Source organism: Pinus tabuliformis, chromosome 1_2, assembly GCF_031772625.1.
Source record: "Pinus tabuliformis cultivar Carrire ecotype Pingquan chromosome 1_2, CPIR1, whole genome shotgun sequence".
In the NCBI taxonomy this organism is placed as follows: domain Eukaryota; kingdom Viridiplantae; phylum Streptophyta; class Pinopsida; order Pinales; family Pinaceae; genus Pinus; species Pinus tabuliformis.
In genome coordinates, this window is record NC_142298.1 from 1,151,987,523 (window position 1) to 1,151,995,625 (window position 8,103).

An 8,103-nucleotide genomic window follows, 5' to 3' on the forward strand; every position below is an offset into this window, starting at 1 on the left:
GCAAGGAGAAACCTTTGAATCATCCAATTAATTATGTACATACAGATTTAGAATCTTTTGTTCTTTATTCCAATAGTGGTTTCAATGATGTAAATAGTCAATTAGTTGAAGTTGAAGATATACCCGAGATTACAGAAAATTTCAGAGCTATACTTGATCAAGAGAGGCAAAGGCTTGAAAGTGCCGCCGAACAGTCAACATCCCACCAACAACAAGAAAAATATGGACAGTAGCCAAAGGTAGAAAAACATGCAGAATTCTAGCACTTGGAAGAAGAAGTCGGTTTGTGGAGTATGGACTTTGATGGAGCAGTAGGTAGGGAAGGTGCTGGAATTGGTATTTGGATACGCACCCCTGTTTTCTCACCAAATAAAGTCTCGAGTAATGTAAGGGTTTGTTCATATGCATTGGCTTTTGATTGTTCTAATAACGAAGTAGAATATGAGGCACTAATTGCAGTCTTGAAAATCCTCAAAAAGTTGAATGCAAAAAGAATTTCAGTTTATGGCGACTCCGAATTAGTAATTAAGCAAGTCAAGGGAGAATACCAAGCAAAACATCCTCGAATGAGGGCTTACCGTAATGCGGTTTTAGATATTTTGAGGTTGTTTCCAGATTATACTTTGACATGTGTTCCTCGTGTACAAAATGTTATTGCAGATTCCCTTGCTACAGCAGCAAGTAACTTGAAGATTTCAATGAATTCAAACAATAAGTTTGAAATTCATGTGAAACATCGCCCAACTATCCCTGACAATCAAAGATATTGGCAGGTGTTTCAGGATGACAAAGAGATTGAAGAATTTCTGTGAAATGAAGGTAAATATCAAGACACTTCTATAGATGGCGAGCAAGATAATGGTGAACTGGACTTAGAAGTAAATCAGATGGAAGTTTTGCAGCTAAAGGACAATGTCATCCCTAAAGGCCTCATACCTTTAGAGGAATTATTTGACCAAGATGATGTAGCCTGGAAGCCAAGTTTAATGCTGACTGAAAGGGGAGTTGAAGATGTGAACATCGGAACAACAGAAAATCCAAAGATGGTGAAGTTGTCAAAGGCATTGCCTCCTCAGGTAAAGGAAAAGTACATTAGTTTATTGTCTTCATTTACTGATGTATTTGCATGGGACTATTCAGATTTGAAGGAGTACAATAAAAGTATAATTCAACATGTCATTCCAATCAAACCAACCCAAAATCCATTTCGCCAAAAGTTAAGGAGGATCAATCCTAAGTTGATGCCATCGATAGAGAAGGAGGTGAACCGATTATATAAGGCTGGTATAATCGTTCCAATAAGGTTTTCAGAATGGATTTCCAATTTGGTGCCTGTGCGGAAGAAGACAAGTGAGATTAGATTATGCATTGATTTCAGAAATTTGAATATAGTGTCTTTGAAAGATAATTATCCATTGCCAAAGATGGACCACATACTCCAAAGAGTGGTCGGGGCATCTAGTTTGTCATTGCTCGATGGGTATTCTGGATACAATCAAATTTTGTTCCATGAGGATGACAGGGACAAAACAACATTCAGCACCCTGTGGGGGACTTTCCATTATGCAAAGATGCCATTCGGATTAAAGAATGCTGGTGGAACTTTTCAGCGGGCTATGAATATCACCTTTGCAAATGAGAAAGATTTATTTTTAGTAGTTTATCTTGATGATTTGACAACATTTTCTAATTTAGATGAGGAATATCTCTAACATTTGAAGATTGTTTTTCAGCAGTGCAAAAAGTATGGCATATCCTCTTAATCCCAAAAAGAGCGTGTTTGCCATGGATGAAGGGAAGCTTCTCGGTCACATCATATCCAAGGAGGGCATCTGCATCGATCCTGCTTGAGTGGAAGCTATTCAGAAAATTGATTTTCCTTGTAGTAAAAATGAGATCCAAGCATTCAATGGTAAGATGAACTTCTTACATCTTTTTGTGCCAAATCTAGCTGAACATTTGAGGGAAATCACAAACATGTTGAAGAAAGATAGTGTGGTAAAGTGGATCGAAGAAGCTATCAAATCTTTCAATTTGGTAAAGTTGGCTCTTTCTTCAGCTCCGATTTTGATCAGCCCAAATTATTTCCAAGATTTCATTTTATTTCCATTTGCTTTAGAGCATATTATGGCAACAGTCTTAATGCAGAAAAGAGATCAGCTTGAGAAGTCAATTGCCTTTTTCAGCAGAACAATAAGATATGCAGTGTTAAAATATAACATTATTGAGAAGCAAGCTCTTGCCTTGGTTTAAGCTTTGAAAGATTTCCGAGTATATATTTTGCATTCTCATATTCTTTCTTATGTCCCTAACACAGCTGTCAAAAATGTTTTAGTGCAGATAGATCCAGAAGGGAGACGAGGCAAATGGATCGCAGCTTTGTTAAAATATGACTTGGAGATAAAGCCAACAAAGCTTATCAAGGGGCAACGTCTGGAAAAACTGATGGCGGAGTCTAATTTGCATGCCTTGGACATAAACTTGATTGTTGCCATGTCCAAAGAAGATGAGGACAGCTCACTCGTTCAGGTATCTGAAATTTTTATCCATTCTCCTTGGTATTCAGATGTTGTATATGTGCTCCAGCACCTTTCACTGCCACCAGGGATGGCTAGAAACAAAAGCATAACTATGAAATTAAGGGCTACCAAATTTTTTATTATGAATAATGCATTGTATTGGAAAGATCCCAGAGGTATGTTGCTGAATTATTTGGTTGAGGAAGAAGCAAAATAGGTCATGGATGATTTTCACAAGGGAGATTGTGGAGGTCACCTATTTTGGAAGATGACGACAAATAAAATTTTTAGAGCAGGGTACTATTGGCCTACCCTCTTTCCTGATGTTTATAAAAATATTACGAGCTGCGATGAATGTCAAATTTTTCAGGGAAGGAGAAAATTACAGCCACTACCTCTCAAGCCGGCTGAAGTAAGTGCTTTATTTCAGCAGTGGGAACTTGATTTTATTAGAGAGATCCATCCTACATCTTCATCTCAGCATAAGTGGATCTTAACAACGATGGATTATTTTACAAAATAGATTGAGGCAATCCCCACTCGGTAGGCTGCAGATGCAGTAATAATTCAGTTTCTCGAAAATAATATTTTGTCACATTTTGGTTGTCCTAACAAGTTGATTACAGATAATGCAGCAGATTTCAAATCTAAAAATATGATTGATTTTTGTAACAAATATCAAATTACCTTTGGACATTCTATTTCATACTATCCGCAAGGTAATGGATTGGTAGAATCTTCAAATAAATCATTAGTTAACATCATCAAAAAGCTATTGGAAACAAACAAAAAGAGTCGGCACAAGAAGCTTGTTAATGCACTATGGGAAGATAGAGTAAGTCAGAAGAAATCAATTGGCATTTCTCCGTTTTCACTAGTATATGGTGTTGACACGGTGTTCCCCACATCTCTCGTAGTCTTGGAGGTAAAACTTCTACAGGAAGCTGGCAGCGAAGAGGATCATTTTTAGCGAAGGATAAACCAAATGATCCATTTACAGCAGATGAGAGAGGAGGTTTTCCAGAATACCTTCAGGCTGCAAGAGAGAATCAAGAAAATCTATGATCAGAAGGCAAAGGCAGATACGTTTCAGATTGAAGACATAGTGTTCAAGTGGGATACTAGAAACGAGAACAAAGGCAAGCACGGAAAGTTCGAGAATTTGTGGAAGGGACCATATAGAATTGTTGCATATCGTGGTCAAAATGCTTTTCTCCTTAAAGAAATGAACGAGGATGATTGTCCAGGAGAGTTGGTCAATGGTCGGCTGCTGAAACGGTATTATCTTTGAGAAATTTTCTGATGTCATACTTTGCCATTGTACATACTATTTTTTTTCCTTCATTGCAAGTGTGTACTATCGTCATTCATTCAGTTTGGGGCCCGAAGTGAAGGCTATAAAACTGAAGGTCTGATGTCAATTTTTGATTACTTAGTGTGGATTGTTTGAGTCAGTTTTCAGTCTTGTAATTAAGTCCGTTTTGAGTCAAGATATTGGTCTTATGTTTGCTGAAGTTATTGAATCCATGTAGCCCAATGGAAGAGGCACTGTCTGCTTTCCAGAGATCTATGGTTCTTGGCACCTCCCAGGAGCTACCATCCCCATTGGAGCCAATGTTAGTGTCGGTATCTTCATCCCTCCATCAGTGATCAAAATTTCTCTTTTTGCATGCATATTAGGTGTCTCATTCGATCAGTTGCACTCCATTAGGTCATGGATCATCTAATGGTAGTGGTTCTTTGTCAAATTTCCCTCATGATTTTCATCTGCTGGCCTATTTCCATATGTACAAGTCATCTGCTGTCATTTTTATTTCATTTCATTTGCAGTAGTCATTTTAGGGTTTTCAAGTCTCATTAGGTCTAGGGTTTCCCACCATGATCTTCAAAATATCAATAATAGGCCAGCAGTCACATGAGGATTTTCAATAAGTTCATAAAATCACAAATATTATTGATGATTTGCTCCATAAAGGGTTTTTACCTCAAAACAGAGTCTTGAGGTGAAAACAGGGTTTTTCCATTTCTTGTACAAATTTTATGTAATTTTATTGTTTTCATATGTAATAAAGCATCATCTACAACCTTTGGTCACCTTACCAAACTCCTGCACTCCAGCTTCTGCAAAAGAGACAAGAAAATCCAAGCATTAGTCCATCAAATGACCAAAAAGAGCCAAACTGCAAAAACAAGGTTTTTAAAAAGCAAAGTAAAAAACAACTTTAGAAAGTGGGTCTTTCCTAAATGAAAAATTAAAGTCACTTGTATATAAAGGGATCATTTGTGTTAGAAGACATCATTTTGTGCAAAGGAAAGAAAGAAAGAGAAAAAAATCGCGTATGAGGAAAGAAAAGGCAAAATTGCAGTAAAGTTCAGGTTTTTTTCTTGGCGAGGCACACTTGGGTGTTGGCGCAGCGCATCGAGCACAGGAATTACAAAGAGTTTTCAACGGGCGTGGCACACCTGCCAAGCACGGCGCACTTGGGTGTTGGCACAGCGCACTAGTCTGCCAAGCCAAAAACTCATCCCATCAGGCTCCAAAATTTCCAAATACCATCCCTTCAAGTAAGTAAACCCTCCCATTTGCCATAGCAAGAGATTTAGTCATTCTTGATGATGTTTTGAAAGGTGAAAAAATTAAACCCTAAGTTGTTTCAAAGTTTCCTTGACAAAACTATCTAGGGTTTTGCAGTTTTTTTCATTCTTGCTGTTTATAATCCCTTGCATAATTTTCCCATATCCCATTCCTCTCCACTAAATTTCCCTAATTTTATTTCCCTTTCCCTCTCTCATTTACACTCATCTTAATCCCTTATTCCCAAACCCTAAGCCCTACACCTAATTCCCACTGTTCCCCAAACCTAATCTTCATTCCCAAAACCCTATCATTCCCTAGTAACCCTACAGCTAGCATCAAAACTTTCCTTTCCACTTATATTATCAGTCCACTCATCAAATCCCAAAGAAGAAAACAACAGTCACCTATTCTTGTGAAAATCTTTTCATACTCATCATTCTACACCATACATTGGAAAATATGGAAATAGATTCAATTTATGAAAGGGATGAAGAAACTATGAGTGATTCCTCCCAAGAGATTCATGCACCAAGAAAACCACATAAGGGAGGAAAACACATCCGGGAGGAGCCCACCACACTCACAGAGTTATTAGCTTGTCCTCTTGCAGTAACATGTTTTAAACATCAGTCTTGCTACCAGTTTTGTGAGATGGTGGAGAGGGTGAAATACCACCATGAACTTGCTAGGCTATTTGTCCTTCATCTTCACAATGGCCAGGTGAACTTAGCAAGTGTTTCCTTCACTTTGACACCTGAAACTATAGCTGCAGCAACAGGTATTCCAAATGTAGGTGAACAGTGGAACAAATGACAGCTTGTGGGCAAAGAGCACTATGAGCCTTATGTTAAGGCTACTTATCAAAAGCAAATCAGTAGGGTCTTTCATTTTAGATACCTACAGGACACTTATGCCCCACTCATGAAGCTTATTATGAAATACTTCACCTGTGAAGGGAGATTTTCTCACTTGTACACTTATCATGTTAAATTATTGATGCATTTCATTACAGTGAGGATGATGAACCTCCCCTATTTCATATGCAGAAATATCGAGAAAATGGCCACATTGGTGCAAAGAAAACCTCTTCATCAACAGTTCAATAACATCTATCATTTTTCATTGATCAAGATTGTTGTTTTGCATCAGCTGAGTTTGTTGAATGTTTCATGGGATACTTTCATTTCACATGAGGTTTTCAAAAGCTCTCAAGTGACTCCATCAGTGTTTCATGAGGAAGGAGGGCCTTCAAATCAGCCAGAGGTTCGTAAGACTCAAGCTACAGGAGTGCCAGTATTTGTTACTTATGAAAAAGGCACAAGGATATTATTTACAGCTGCCAAACGAGTATTATTTCCACCTGGGGTGGAAGGGGTCTCGTTTCCTTCACCAGACAACAGGAAAATGTTATCTTCACCTGGGGTGAAAGGGGCTTTGCCTTCTTCTTCAGCAGAGCAGGTACAGGATAAAGGGAAGAAACCATTGCGTGAGGAAGGGCCTTCTGAAAGCCAGGAGAGAGATTTTATTTTGATTCAGGAGGAGGATACTGATTTAGGCTCCCAAAGCTCAAGAATCAAGGAGATCATCAAAAAACTTAACCTTGAAAGGGATAAGTGGATCATTAATTACCTTGAGCAATGGAACAAGCAGTTGGAGGATAAACAAACAATCATGGAGCTGCAAACCATAAGGGAAAATAGGCAAGCAACAAAAAGAAAGAAAGTCAAATTGACACCCCTTGAGCAAGAGATTGATGCTGACCAGGAATCATGGCTAGAGAGGGCAAATATGCACTTGGAGAAGCTGCTTGAGAAAGCCAACAAGGAGAAAAAGATGTTGCGGCACATGGCTTATCACTATTTGGCACGAAACAAAATTTGTAAAACAAGGATAAGAAGCCTAAAAGCCAAGTTGAGGAAGACTTTGAGGAGCAAGAAAGAACAAGATAAACTCAAGATCTTGGCTGAAGCTTCATTGGCCTAGCATAGCACTTGACATAGATCACTCATGCCAAATTTCAAGAAATTTGGTAAACTTTTTGGCAATTTTGAATTTTTCATGGAAAAAACAGGTTTTTCCGGCAGGTGCGTAGCGCCACCTAGCACTCGCTTTTGATAGGGACCTCCATTTGAAGAAAACTTGGAATTTTTGGATTCCTTATGAAAATTTATGCATGCTCAGAAATTACTAGGAAATTTTGACAAGTTTTGGACCTCCAAAAGGGCCAAAAACACCTCAAAAATGCCCTCTCTGCCACTTTTTGGCCACACAGGAAGCAATCTTGGGAGATTGAAATTTTGGATGGGCAAATGGACTTCAAATCAAAAAATGAAATTTGTTCTAGAAAGTAGACCCCGAGGGATTTCTAACGAGCTATCTTGCACCTAATCTGGACCTCGGGAAGCCTTCCAAAATCAGCTGGGAAAAAGCACTACACACAAAAAAATGGCACTATGCATAGAATGAAAAAGTGCCAATTTTTGCTCAAAAACTCTATTTTTCGCCTAGTTTTCTTCTAGTTTGACTTTTTCTCTCTCATGGTCAAAATAATGATGTAAATTGATGTACTTTGATGTAAAAATGATGAAAATTGACTCAAGGAGGTAGATACATCATATATAGGTGGTTTTGAACTAAATGAATTAGTTTCCATAGTTTTAGAGGCAAGTTGTTCCACTACCTATTTTTCAGTTCCTAGTTTAGATCTTGTTGAAACAGCTTCTAGACTCTTAGATTCGACCCCTAAAGGCTAGCATGGGTGCTTTTTTGCCTATATCTTATAATTTCTTAGTCATTTGTCAAGGTTGGACTCTTGTGAATTCTTTGAGCACTATTATACATCATCTCTGCAGTTTGGCAAGGAAATAGACCAGGGTTTGCAGCATTTTGTGGGATTCTTGTGGCAAGGTGACTTAGTATTGGTTTTCCTTCTGTGATTCAAGTTATCATATGTTTATGTGTGCCATTATCTCTCTCTTTTTTGCTTAACTAAATGAATCACATATA